This window comes from Lepisosteus platostomus, chromosome 5 (genome assembly GCF_059453375.1).
Source record: "Lepisosteus platostomus isolate fLepPlt1 chromosome 5, fLepPlt1.hap1, whole genome shotgun sequence".
In the NCBI taxonomy this organism is placed as follows: domain Eukaryota; kingdom Metazoa; phylum Chordata; class Actinopteri; order Semionotiformes; family Lepisosteidae; genus Lepisosteus; species Lepisosteus platostomus.
Genome location: NC_142615.1, coordinates 44,612,561 through 44,627,522, shown reverse-complemented (window position 1 = coordinate 44,627,522; position 14,962 = coordinate 44,612,561). Strand labels below are relative to the sequence as shown.

The 14,962-nt window shown below is 38.4% G+C and overlaps 1 non-coding gene across 1 annotated transcript; it reads right to left on the bottom strand.

The window, feature by feature from the left end:
- Positions 1-13,406: 13,406 nt before the first annotated feature.
- Positions 13,407-13,478, bottom strand: trnat-ugu (transfer RNA threonine (anticodon UGU)). Its single transcript has one exon. It is a non-coding gene; the product is annotated as a tRNA-Thr (tRNA).
- Positions 13,479-14,962: the final 1,484 nt, after the last annotated feature.

The window sequence follows — 14,962 nt, the reverse complement described above, 5'->3', positions numbered from 1 at the left end:
TATTTTTTTTAAGGCGCAAGTTAAGTAAAGTAAATCCTTTTGCCAAAAACTGAAAGGGCGACACTCCTCCCTCCCCCCGTGACTCCAGGCCTGTCCCCATCCTATTCCATAATGTCATTATATATAACACCTTACAACAGTGACCGATCCTTACTAACTGCATGCGTTAAAATTGCACATCAGGGGGGCACATAAACGCGATGTATTATCAATGTTAAATTTCAACCATAATATCGACAACATTAATAAACGCATACGTTGAGAAAATATCTAACCCAGCATATTTTCTGGTTATATACCACAATGCATTGCTAGTATTCGTTGGTCACCATTTTGGAGACGTTTTTCAATCGTAGAAGATTGAAGTATTTATCCGCAAATATCTCAACAATCCTCTTTTGACGAGTAAGTATAAATAATAATAATACTATCTGAATACATACAGATCTTACTTAACATTATTTTGATTAAAATAGTACGTGAATAAGCAAAAAATGGCACATAAAAATAGTGCGAATGGGGAAGATGACACAAAATCGTTTTGCTGTTTCTTACATTGTTACATTGGGTCTGTTTCCTTTTCTTTCCAGCATGAAATAGCAAATCGTTACAAAAGCACCAGCTAATGTCCAATAGCGTTTTTTTTTTTCAAATTACATTTAAAGGCTTCACACACTTTTAAATGAAACAAAAGTGTCCTGAAACTCCCTAACTTTCAGGTTTGTTTCATTCTCTGATGTAGCTGTCTCTAAAGTCAGACATGATGTTTAGCAGATGTGAACTGTGCCTTCTCTTTTGTGTTCAAGGGTATTCGCTGCGTGAGCTCCTCACTGTGTGTCCTGAACAGCTCTATTTTGTTTAGATTATCTATGTGGTGTACAGATAGAACTCAACTGCATGGTGAGAATTCCGGGTTCAGTACCAGCAGAACCTGAAAAACGTATAGCTGACCTAGTGATTTGAACATACAGCCTTCTGATCTGGAGTCAGACACGCTACCGTTGCACCAGGAGGTCACACCAAGCAGCTACTTTTAATCCCCCAAAGGAGAAAAAACAGCGTCGCGATTTTTTAAATTTTTTATTTCATTCTCTCCTGTGAGGAGCACCGCTCTTCTGAAGAGAGTCTCTTTTTCCCAGAACACATTTTATTCTTCCTGCACAGCTCTTGTGTAGGTGTTGTTCTCAATAACAGATCCAGAAACATTGACCCCATGGTGCATCAGTAGCACGGCTGTCTCTAAATCCAGACATTAAGTTTTCAAAGTATATCGGAGTCAATTGATACTTATCAGGTTCTGCTGCTGCTGAGCCCGCAGCCTTCACCAAAAGGTCCAATTCCCCAAGTCTGCTGACCTTACGATGTCCATCCCTTCTCGTCAAAACTCGTATTTTCACAGGGTACCCTTTAGAAATCGCAGTACAGAATGAAAAAACTCCAGTAGATCTCAGCCGCAGTTGGTGAGTTTCCTTTAAAAACAAATTAATCTACCGAAATTTTACGGAGTGTATCACTTTCACTGAGACCGAGAAGTGTTAAGCTGTATAATGAGTCTTGTGGCTCGGTTGTTAACCAAAAGGGTGGTGGGTTGAGCCCTCCCAGGGACGCTATGAGCCTTTTAATGATCACACCCTCCTCACTTCATTTCTCCACCAGTCTTGTACCACAATCAAATACAGAGCCCGTAGGGGGCAGTAGGCTTGTATATATAGCTCACTGTGTATATAATGAAGAAGCAGAGATTAGTTTCTCATCTGCATGTTGCAGAGCCTTATGCAACTCGTACCAACAGCTAGGGTTTGATCCCTGCACGGGCTATTAGTTGAAAAACCATTGTAAATGACATGTAACAGATTTATCCAGCGTGCTTTTATGTTTCACACTAAATTGAGATCTTGAAACCAAAAGAATTAGAAATATGGAACACAACCGTTGTTCCCCATGAAGGAAAGCTATTTTACACTGATGTCACTCCTTTTTATTTAACCCAGATTGTGAAGACAACTCCACCCTATCAAAGGAAAATGTTACACAAAAGTTGGAAAGCACACTCTGAACCTATCTGTATATTTGATTTCCGTGATCTGTTCAAGGCTGCTTAGTGCTTCGCAAGGAAATCATTTCAGGGAAGAAACTCAGTTTAGTGAACTACTTTTGTGTTTTCACTCATTGAATTTGATCTTTGTACTCTCTTTGCATTCTCAGCAATAATATTTCAAAGTTACAGTTCGGATTTATTGGAAAACTTCACAAGCATTATGAGGTTAGGACTGTAAAATAGTTTTTTAATATCTTGGTATATTTACCTTCATTTTAATATAGACATAACCATAAATGTTGTTAAGCATATTGTACTTTTGTCGTACTTTTTAAAACATTTTAGCTGAGGACGCACAGTGACTATTATATGATACATGCAAGACATCTGAAAACGAAGATGTAATTACAATAAAATTAACAATTAACAGAAAACCACAATTTGTATATTATTCCTCGATATCGATGATCAGTTGAATGATTTGAAGAAACTATCAAAGAAACAGCAGCAATAGCAGATGATTTTGGTTTTTAACCCATCTTTACACCACAATAATCCATTTGTCCTTGAAAAAAGAAAAGACAGGCATGTTTTATCATTATCCTCCTCTTCTTGATCCAAAAGAAACGTATACATTTGATTGCTTCTGTAGTATTTTGGATTTTCTTACGAAGATCTCACGAAGTATTGCCAGCATCTATATTTAGCGTTCGGTAGCGATAACACTGCTGATATTGATTGAGTAAAAATCTATGATGTATTGACAGCTTTATCTGAAGCGAAAAGTCCTCGAACGCCACTTATGAAGTGTTGGGATTCATACCAAGAAATACTCTTTGCTTTCCCACCCAAAATACTGCTATTGCATTACACAGTATATGAACATTACCAGTTTTGGTAGCTTCTGGGTGCGATTTTCCAAAACTGAAACTAATTACAAAATTATTTAAGATGAACCATGTCCAAAAATTGTAAATCATGACTAATATTAATATCAACTGAAATTACTACAGAAAAAAAAGATTTAACCGAAATATTCATAAGGCTATGCAAGCCTAAAACGTACAACAATTTATTTCATATAACTTTTATTTTTTATTTTTTTTAGAAGTGGACTCACACACCTGAAGACGCTAACGTTTCTCTCCGTTAGAGTGTGTGAATAACAGTTTAACCCAAAATGTTTGTAATTGTGATTTTGTTAAAATGCATCTATCTATCTAATCGTCTATCAGCAGTAAGAAATTATTAAGAAATAAGAATTTTTTTTATTTCATAAACTGTAAGACGTGAAGAGAGTTTACAGTTCGCATCCTTCACTTTGTCTTTTAACTTAAGCTTTCAGGATCCAAGCCCGTGTGCGGACGGTTGTGTTTCTTGAATCTCTTGTAATCATCAAAAGTCATTGTTTAGTCCTTCAGTTTTTTCTCGAGTTGTACCATGGATGTTTTATATGATCCATACTTTTCATGCTCTTTTGAATTTTCCTTCACTTATGGAAAAAGTTCAAGGTCTTCTTGTCGCTGTGCTCCACATCTAGACGAGAGCACCTGTAACAGTACAGGACACACAGTAAGGAGTTCGTGCAGCTTTCAGTTTAGTGCGGAGTCCAGAGGGAGGACTCGCTCGCTGAATGATCTCTCAAGAAATCCTGGGTGAGATTCAAGAGGTGGCTTCTTCAACAGCCATGACAAGTCTGAAGACTTTCTGCTGAATTTCCTGAATATGACGTTAAATTAGTTCAAATAATTTGGTAGTTAACACAACTAAATGCTTTGGAGGTATATTTAAAACAGCAGAGCAAGACTTCAAGCACTTCGAGTATGCATGAAATTAATTGTGTAAACCTGGATCTATATGAACAAGAGTTCTCTTGTTCATAATATCTTTGTATATTTGTTAATTGACTATATTGAGTATATCTGTTATATTTTTGAATGGGACGGGACTGTACACTGGTGGTTCCCAAGGGAAAACAGGGTTATTGAGCCATTGGACATTCAGAGATTATATGTTGTGTGGGCAAATGTAACCATGTGCGAAAGTAAAAAAATCCTCTTAGATGATCAAACAATAAGTTGGGTGGGTGAACACCTCTATGCTCTAACAATCCTCTTAGATGAAGCGCTACAGATGCAGCCACTGAAAGTGTATTCGACTTACCCGTATAGTACTCCTGACACAAATGTAGCCTCTACATCAGACAGAAAAGGTAATGTGTTCGCTTAATCGTGTGAAGGATCTCCTTGTGAATCTGTCTCATTCATCAATGGAAATAGAAGCCATTAGAATACGATACATGTTCACCTTCAACCGTGCAGCTGCCGGATGTGATTGTTTTGGGACTATTTGCAATGAGTATCGCATTAGTAGGTGTGTGTCCTTAAAATTGTAAGGGACATTCAGTTATATACAAACGGGACAGAGACAAAGTAATAATCCTATTTTAACGTGTCCTGCATTTTAACTTACTGAACAGATAAATTGAAATGTTCTGATTCAGAGCCCCTGCAGTTCGTGCAAATTAGAACCACAACCAATACCCCTGAGTCCTGAGCACCACACTGAGCACACGTACAGCTGGGCTCTGACTTGTTCAGCACGACTTCTTGTTGCAGTTGAGCTCAGAGCTGGAGATTATCTCCATATTCTACCACACTAACTAGTCCTAAACGTAGAACACAGTACACACTTTTTAAAAAACAATTTAAAATATTACACAAAGGCTGTAAAGCACACTCTGAATCGATCCGAATATTTGATTTCCGCGATCCGTTTAGGCAACAAAAGGCAACGTGCCGCTTCTCCAGTAAAGCATTTCTCACTTTTGTGAACTTCTGGTGCTTTTAACACACCAACCTATGTACCTCGTCAGGATGGCCGAGTGGTCTAAGGCGCCAGACTCAAGGACTCCTGTCTTCTCATTGCTTGGCTGTTCTGGGGTTTCCCAAAAACGATGAATCTTAGAGACTAACGAGCAACTTCACGATGTACGTACGAGCTACTTTTTCGTGGGTTTCCCCAAACCCCTCTTAATCGATCATTTAATGAGCAAGTATAAAGTACTTCTTTGTTAACCCCTTTTGTGAAAAGGAATATGAAGTAAACATGACATAATTTAACAAACATTTAAGCGAAAGCGTATAGATAGGCACAAAATGGGACTCTTATTGTTTCTAAGAGAAAATAAAATAAATGACTGACATGCCGTAAAAGAAAACCAAGTTTAACTGTGTGAACAGTGTATGCGTCCTGCACGACGTCTTTGATTTAAAGCAATATTTTTTGTCACGCTGCCATCGTTAGGAATCACAGTGTTTCAAGAGAAAATACTGTTGTTATTTAAAGTTGTTGGGTGTGTTGGAACTCCTTTTTAATTGGTCTTATTAACGTGACATCTGGAAAAATTAACTACTAAGCTTGGCACATGTCACTCAACAAATACAAGACCTATAATCAAATTTAAAAACAAGTAGGTCTAAGCTTTACCGTAAACAATCAAGACAGAACATAAAACGGCATTCGAACTTAAAATATTGTATCGACCGCAGGTTTCGGTACGGAATGGAGCAGGCGTGGGACTCAGGGAATGGGGTTGAACAACACATTTAATAACTCAAATCGGGAAAGGTACACACACAGGGACAGGGGTTACAGCGCTGCACCTACGCTAACATACACACACACGAAGGGAAGAGACTGTATCTTAGCCTCCGTCCCACTATATACAGTCCGGTAGTCCCCAGGTGCCGTTCTCAGCCCGCCCTGCGTGGCGCTACATTGTAATGTTACATGTTTTACGTTCATTATGGAATTTAAATACAATTTAAACCCCATCAAAAGTAATAAAAGTGGGAGTATTATTAAAACATTTGACTTATGAATATGAAATTTACCCAAGATGACTAATAAATTCATAACTGTATAAATAAATGTTATTTTTTCGAATTTACTCTTACATAGTACAACAAAATATCAAAATCCTTAATATAAACACTTAGTAATCCATATTTCCAGAGAATTCCCATGACGTGAATTGAATGTGCTCTGTCTGGCGATCTCTGTCACTAAGGTTGGTGCAAGAGGTAGCCAGGTTTAAGAAGCACTTAGTGATTAACGAGTGGGTCGGGGAGCACGCATATTACGAAGGATTTAACGTTCTACTTTAGTTACGATAGGTTTTGGGAAACACTCGTAAATCAACGATCGATCTTAAGAGCGAGTTTACGATGTTCTTAGCGCTAAGATGCTTTTGGGAAACTCACCCCTGGTCTCTGAATAGAGGCGTGGGTTCAAATCTCACTCCTGACAGTCGCTCCCTTTTCCCTCTCTTGCATTTGTCCCATCTTGTTGTGCTCTCTAACAACGACAGGAAGAGGAAAACGGAGAAACCGGTTTGTGGGCACATGATGTGCAGGGAAATGCTTCGTGAACACTAACACGTTATTAACAGAAAATCAAATGGGCTTCGATTTCTGCCTTAAGAACTGTTTGGGGTGCCTGTAATCGAGTAAAGATTCACGGCAAGGTATGCATTCAAAGGAAAAAGACCGAAATATAAATCCAGAAGAAGATTTCATAAAACATATTGTTGTCCTTGCGGTTTCTCCTGTATTTAATTAAATGTGGCATTGTGAAATCAACCTGTAGCCCTACGGAATGCAGAGTGACAACGACAGGAGCAGAGAGGATTATATCAGAGCTCGAACAGGGAGTTCGAAAATATAGGCAGATCGATTTATAGAACATTTGATTTAAACTTTCCTATCTGCTCGGCCTTAGTGAAGTATTTGTAGCTGTATTTCATCTTCTGTCTATTTCTATACTTTACAGTAGATAGTGTTTAGCCAGAGACGAGAGATACAAACGCTATACCCCCACAGCAGCTGCGGATTCCGATAACCTTAACTAAAGCAGAAAGATCAGTTTCTGCTCGAGACAGACGTTTTCTGAACTGTAAATCTCCAACACGGACTGGAAACGCTTTGTGTCCGGACTCAGTGGTTATATAAGAAAAGACTCAGAGAGCTGCAGGCGCGGCTCATTGCTCTGCGCTCCCCGTGAGGAATGCGCGCGTCCTCCCTCCCCAGTGGGCAAAAGACGTATAATATACGTCTATTAAACGCATACCTTAGACGTCTAAATGTGGTCTACAATTCGTCTAGAATGAAATTCTAATATACGTCTAAAGTTATACGTCAATTATACGTCTATGTTTAGACGTTCATTATACATACATGGTTGGAGTTCTATTATACGGATACATTTAGAGGACTATTATACATATATGGTTGGAGTTCCGGATAACTTTAGAGGTCTATTATACGGAAAACTTTAGAGGACTATTATACGTATATGGTTAGAGGTCTATTATACGTATATGGTTAGAGGTCTATTATACGTATATGGTTAGAGGTCTATTATACGGATAACTTTAGACGTCTATTATACGTATATGGTTAGAGGTCTATTATACGGATAACATTTGAGGTCTATTATACGTATATGGGTAGAGGTCTATTATACATAAAAGATAGGTTTTATATGTGTAGAAACAAGTATACCAAGCCAATGATTAGGTTTAGAAATTTATTCTGAAAATACACATTCACACCTGAAACATATGTATTTCAAATTATACATTGTATACAATCAATCAACAATCAACATATGGGCAATAATCATAAAAAACACAACTAGTCTTAAACTTCAGCTACAAATTCTGGCAACATGGCAATATACAGTATAGTAATGACAAACACAAAACTAATTACATTAACACACTAACTCAAAACCACATTTTGATTCAAATATACATTTTAAAATGTACAACTTCTATATTTCCAAGAAAAAAAAATATTAACACGATTTTTGTCCACTATTTGCAAACCCTGTCTAATTGTCCTAACAGAACCAAAAACCTATTATTTTCAGAGTCCAGATCTCCTGGCCCCCTGCCTTGCATATGCATTCTTCAAGTAACACATTGCGTGCTCCTTTATTTCTTTTTCTGTTGATGTAGTGTGGGACTTCAGCACCGCAGCTAGGAGAAAATTATATAATATTACTTCCCAAATAAATGATGATTAATATCTTCTTTAGTATAATCTAAAAAATGAACGGTTTACTAAGCTCAAAGCTGAAATAAATGTATAAAATTTGGCTTGCATCATAGCAGTTGAGCAATAAAGTCTGTCCTAATTAAAGAGTACCCAAAGTTTGAAAGTACAACATAGAATAAGAATAAGAGAAACGGCAAAACGATTTTGTGTCATCTTCCCCATTCACACTATTTTATGTGCCATTTTTTTGCTTATTCACGTACTATTTTAATCAAAATAATATTAAGAAAGATCTGTACGTATTCAGATAGTATTATTAATGTTCATACTTACAGGTCAAAAGAGGATTGCTGAGATATTTGCGGATATAGTTCTACGTTTGAAAAACGTGTCCAAAATGGTGACCAACGAATACTAGCAATGCATTGTGGTATATAACCGGAAAATATGCTGGGTTCGATATTTTCTCAACGTATGCGTTTATTAATGTTGTCAATATTATGGTTGAAATTTAACATTGATAATACATCGCAGCTATGTGCCCCCTGCTATGAGCTGATGTGCAATTTTAACGCATGCAGTTAGTAAGGATCGGTCACTGTTGTATGGTATATTATATAATGACATTATGGAATAGGATGGGGACAGGCCTGGCATCACGGGGGGAGGGGGGAATGTTGCCCCTTCAGTTTTGGGCAAAAAGATTTACCTAACTTAATTTGCGCCCTAAAAAAATAGTTGTACTTTGTCAATGGTCAGACAACACTAAATGACACGAACAGTCACTCAGTCTGTTTGATGGGCAGGAGGGCTATCCGTCCAGGAACTGCACATATCAGTGTCGTTATTGAGTGTCAACATTACGATCCTGTTTGCTCAGGTGGACCGATTCCTTGCAGTAGTTTATCATTATACTTAAAATTGTTATATAACTAGGACTAGTTATAGCAGTCTGTGCTTTCTGTTGGATTTACAACATTTTTTTCTTAACGATTCAGAACGTCCATGTAGCTGCAAAAATGAACGCTTATGGTACTTTTCGCTCCAGGCAATACAAACCGTGAGAGTGACGAAAAATGTGAAACTGAACTTCATCGCAAATACCAGATTGCTAGTCGTTATCTTCTATCATGAAGCACTAATCAATGGCATAGCTGCGAGATTTCATTTGGGTAGCTGCACCATACAGCTCCGTTTCAACCGAAATATCACCCCCCCTCAGAATTTCAGACGCCCCCCTACAGATTTTTCCCCGGGCACCGCGCACTGATGGGGGACGGGGTGTCCAGGAAATGGTATCAACTTTTCTCAAGAAAATAAAAATAGAAACTCTATAGGCACTCAAACATTTTACTGTTTTTTTTCAGGCAGGTGGCAAGACCCCCTCAGCAAAACCCTTGTATGCCAAGCTGTGGGCATTGATTCGTCGAATATACGTATATTTACGGCGAAATTACGTCTATACATATATATACGTCGCCTCGACGTATAATCAACGTCGAATTGCAACCGTAAAATCGACGACATGAATAAACGCATATATAACGTCGAAAACACATCTAACACAGTGCCTGAGGCTTTTTACTGTATGTATCGTGTGTGCCGCAACTAGGAGTATACGGCACTCTGCACAGTGCACGAAGTAAATTATTTTGGCAGTAATTAATTTACACGTGTATAATAAATATAGTAAATATAATAAATTAATTACTGCGAAAATAATTTACTTCGTGCACTGTGCAGAGTGCCGTATACTCCTAGTTGCGGCACACACGATACATACAGTAAAAAGCCTCAGGCACTGTGTTAGATGTGTTTTCGACGTTATATATGCGTTTATTCATGTCGTCGATTTTACGGTTGCAATTCGACGTTGATTATACGTCGAGGCGACGTATATATACGTATAGACGTAATTTCGCCGTAAATATACGTATATTCGACGAATCAATGCCCACTGGGTCCTTTATTACCTTCATACACTCCTCTCAAACCACAGCAAACTCCCGGAATATTTCGGTGAACACATACTTTATTTCCGAGATCACAGGCAGAAACAATAAACACGATGAAAACAGGAAGGTATTATGATCGTAGGGGGAAATGCACAAAAATACATTTCCTAATATCCAATAAAATCGAGTCACGTTTTGATGCTATTCTGATGTATCTGAATAGTTTTGGCACAGTTGTTACAGCAAGGAGACACATAAACTTTTTTTATTTCATTCGAGCTGTAGTTTTGATTCCATTTGGAAAAACTGCACTCACCAGAAGCTGAAATGGGTCGTGTTTACATAATGCATAATGTAATAGCAACGTTTGGAGTTTAATCTTGCTACGAGTCCTTTCCTGTTATAGGAGGCGTTTTAGGACTTTTTTAGCTCAGATAAAGCTATCAATTCATCTTACAGTTCTACTACATCAGTATTAGCAACGTTATCTTTACCTAGCACTAAATGTAGCTTTAAATAAGAGTACATTTTAAAACATATGTTAAAATAAATGGTATTCCATATATTGTTACTTTGTGGTATTTAGAATGTTTATCTGAGGATGCAAGGGAAAGTATTATACCTTGCGAAACATCCAAGACAAAGGTAAAAGAGGCTCATATTTTAATAAACTTTTCGATCAAAAGAAAACCACAATCTGTATGGTATCATCGTCAATATCCCAAGAAGTTCAGTTGAAAGATTTGAAGAAACTCTCCAAGAAGCAACTGCAGTAGCAGAGTTTTGATTTGAACCGATGTTTGCAGCTCAAAAGTCCTCGAAACAAGCAAAGACAGGGATGTTTTGAGTGTCACCATGATCCTCTTCTCAATCCAAAAGAAAGGTTTTGTATGGTACTGATCCCACTAGAAAAAGAGTCAATTTCCGCCTGCACTGTTGTCCCTCCAAACGTTTTGTAAGACCTCTGGAAGATTATTCAGTAGAATCCTGGTCCATTTCTTCTACTAAACAAGACTATGGGAGTGCGTATTTTGATGTCGAACTGGGATTTAAATAAACAGAAACACTACACTACATTGGGCTACGCGTATGACAAAACGTGTGCGTTTGGAGTCGACCTTTCGATAGCTCAGTTGCTAGAGCGTAAAACTGTTTAAAAAAGCAGTGGGCGATTGTTATGTCGCGGTTTTGAATCCGGCTCGAAGGATGGTGTTTTCTTGTTCCTTAATTAAAAAGTGAAAATAGTGAATTTGTCTTTCACTTTGACGTTCACCGAAAGCTCAGTAAACAGAGAAGCAGAGGCTCCTGTTCTGAATTCTCTTCACATCTAATTGTCTTGCTTTGGCCTTTAAAATGCGCTCTGTTGACTGTTCACTCTTCCTAACACAATTAAAGACCTGCAGAAAAAGTTCACTATCGGGAGTTTAATTCAGTGGTAGCGCGCACGTACTATATGAAGCTTCGTTTTCATTCGCCGGCGTCTCCACTCTGGATGTTCCTATCTCTACAGGAAAGATATTGCTGCTCCCAACACAATATACTGCAGCCAAATCTGATAGTGATATTGTCAGTGATTGTGGGCCATGTGTTCCTGCTGTCAGCCTACTATGTCATGTTCATCCACACCCAGAAACATTACTGCTGTAGCACTAGCAATAAATAGGCGCAGTTGATAAAGCATGAATCTCTTAATCTCAGAACTGTGGGTTCAGTCCCCACATTGTGTCCCTCTGTGTCAGTTTGATCCCCCAAATCCTCCTAGCATGACCTGATGGTGTAACAGTGATACCCAGTGCCTTATGACCTTTGCGGAATTCAGCTTTCTTTCCACTTGATTCAGATTTTGATCTGAAATCATCGACCGAACAAGAGTTTGTCTAAATTGTGGGAGATCTGCTCACAAGCATTAAACACTTCAGCATTTACTTTTCGAATACCACACTTTGTCAAAACACTGCCGCTTCCTAAGCTAATAAGAAACGGTTTTTGAGCATGCATTGTATTGTTAATGCTTATATTCAAAAAAATAAATTCACATAATGGAATTTGGATGGAAAAAAGTAGTCCAGCCCCTTTACAACATTACATACCCACTGATTAGAGTTTAAAACTACAGGAGCAAAGGTAACAATAATAGCAACAACGTGTTTGGAGTTTGGCATTTCTCATTTCTTATGCAGAAACATCGTATCGGAATGAGCTGCCTTAGATAAAAGAGGAATTGCGGCTTCAGATCATTTTTACAGAGCATTGTGTTGTTCTGTTCATGCCGACTACACGCTTTAAATTTATGTCATTTACTGCAAGCGTTGCTTTTCCAGGTTTTTCTGAAATTCCTCGCATTTGAGCCAGCACTAAAATATTTCATTCAGGTTCGCCGAATACATCGTGGAAACGGTATTTCCAACGGAATGCTGTCACACATGAAACTGTTTTGTTATTCGGCTCTGAGGTTTGAAAATGAAAATGAAACGGGGGTCACTTCATAGGCTTGAAAGAAGTCCAAGCAGCATAAAAACCTGCGAATTCTCACAAATTGCATTGTGCTGCACCTTTCCTCTGCTGTTTTTATAATTGAGGTTTCAACATTTGAATGCATACCTTACTGCTGCTAATCACATTCACGTGCTCATGAAGCTTTTTCCTGTCCATTATGTTCTTGCTAAGCAGTTTCTCCGTTTTCCTCCTGTTGTGATTGTCAGCGAGTACAAGAAGACTGAAACAGTGTAAAGACAGGTAAAAAAAGACAGGGTAAAATGCCTGACTGTCGGGAGTCGGATTTTAACCCATGCCTGTATTTGGAGAGCGGAGCACAAAGCTTAAAAGACACAAATCTATAAATTTTCTATTTTAAACCACTCGACTATCCTGAAGAAACGCATGCTGAATGCACCAGTTGAATCCGATCTTCCTTAACTTTAGGACAATTGACACGACTGGACGAACACAATTTGTGGCATTTAGCATGACATAGTCTTGCAGGCAGGCAATGTTCTGTCCCATTACTTATATTATTTTATCGTTTACTTGTTTATAAAAACACGGTCTTCTCGTTCCTAAGTCAGATTTTTAGTGCTTTCGAACGTTACTTTCAACCTAGACTGACAGCTCACCCGATCTGTTTGTGATCAGACTGTGGAGTGGGGGCTGTACCAAACGCACGTTCCTTCCTAATGCTGAGGCGATCATTCGGAAGATGGGTGTGAAGAAACACAGGCTTTGTCGACTAAAAAACAGGATATGCAAGAACACTAATCACTGGCAACAGTTACATTCTCTTACTATAGAGACTCCTACATTGCAAGTTTTTTAAAGACTCTGTAACTCAAGGAAAGTAGTGACAAATGAAACAGGCACAGGTGGGGTTTGAACCCACAAACGTTGGTTTACAAGACCAACACCTTACCACTTGGCCACCGCACCCAAATAATGTTGTTCAAATTATTCTTTTCTGAATCTGGTTTACATCTGGAGGCAGCAACAAAAAAAAAGGGATTCTTAACAAGGAGATACGCTGCAGCGGTGTGATTCCAAGAGATGCCCCCGAAAAGACTGGAGCTTTAATCCAGCTCTTTAAGCGTTCGGCCGCAATACTCTCGAAAGCGGCTCTTCAGCTCTTGTTGTCTGACCTAGTAGTGTTATGATGCGTGGAAGCGACTGCAACTTCATTTTCTGAGATGCATTCTCTCACGTGGTGAAACCTCGACTTCTTTGGCATCTCTGGATATAGTTCTTCTTTAGAGCAGGCTTTCACACCTCTGCTTATAGCGCCCTTGAAGTAATTTTATTTTTATAGAAAGACGCATTCCAAAACGATATCTCCTGCTTAAGAAATGCTTTATGCGGTGTGTTTGATTAAACGGACAGTTTTCTAATTGTAGAATGCACATCTGTGCAGCAATTGTACTGGATTTGACTGGGATTCTGAAGTACTTCTTGCAAAGGTATTTAGACTTTCATGAACCTATAATAAAAAAGCAAAAATGAAACTCCCTAGCTTCCAATCTCTGATGTTACTGTCCTGAAACTCAGACGTGATGTTCTGCAGACATGCAGTGTCCCTTTGCTCTTGTTGTTTTCAAAATGACCTCCGTTGTCGGGAGCAGTTGAAGTGGATCTGGCCTGACTGCACAGGAAAGTACGGAATGATAAAATGTTTCTACGGCTAAAAATGCCCCTTTAGACACTCGTCACGTCTCTGTGAAGAACGGGCAGGTAGAGAGGTTTTACAGATGCTCATGATGTTTCGCACGGGGTGTTACCTGTTGTAGTGTCTCCCCAGTGGGCAAAAGATGTAAAATATACGTCTATTAAATGCATACCTTAGAAGTATAAATGTGCTCCGTAATTTGTCTAGAATGAAATTCTAATATACGTATATCATTATACGTCAATTACACGTCTATGATTATTTGTCCATTATATATAAATGGTTGGAGTTTTAATATACGGATCAATTTAGCGGACTATTATACATATATGGTTGGAGTTCTATTATACAATTAACTATAGAGAACTATTATACACATATGGATAGAGATCTATTATACATCAAAGATAGGTTTTATAGGCATAGAAACAAGTAAATCAAGCCAATGATTTGGTTTAGAAATGTATCCTGAAAATATACAATCATTCACACCTGAAAAATATCTAGTTCAAATTATAGTACATTATGTACAGATGCAGCCATTCAAAATGGGTGAGGTATTTCGCGGCATACCGCGACACGCCCACCGGGGTATCACGCAGTTCACGTGTGTCACGTGACTAACTATCCGGCGTCGCCTTGTAAAACCGCCAGGGGGAGCTTAACCTCTCATGTACAGCATTTGAGCCTTTAATTTTGAACTGTGTATTACAGCATGTTAATCATCAGTCATTAAAATGTTGGTATATTTTATGAA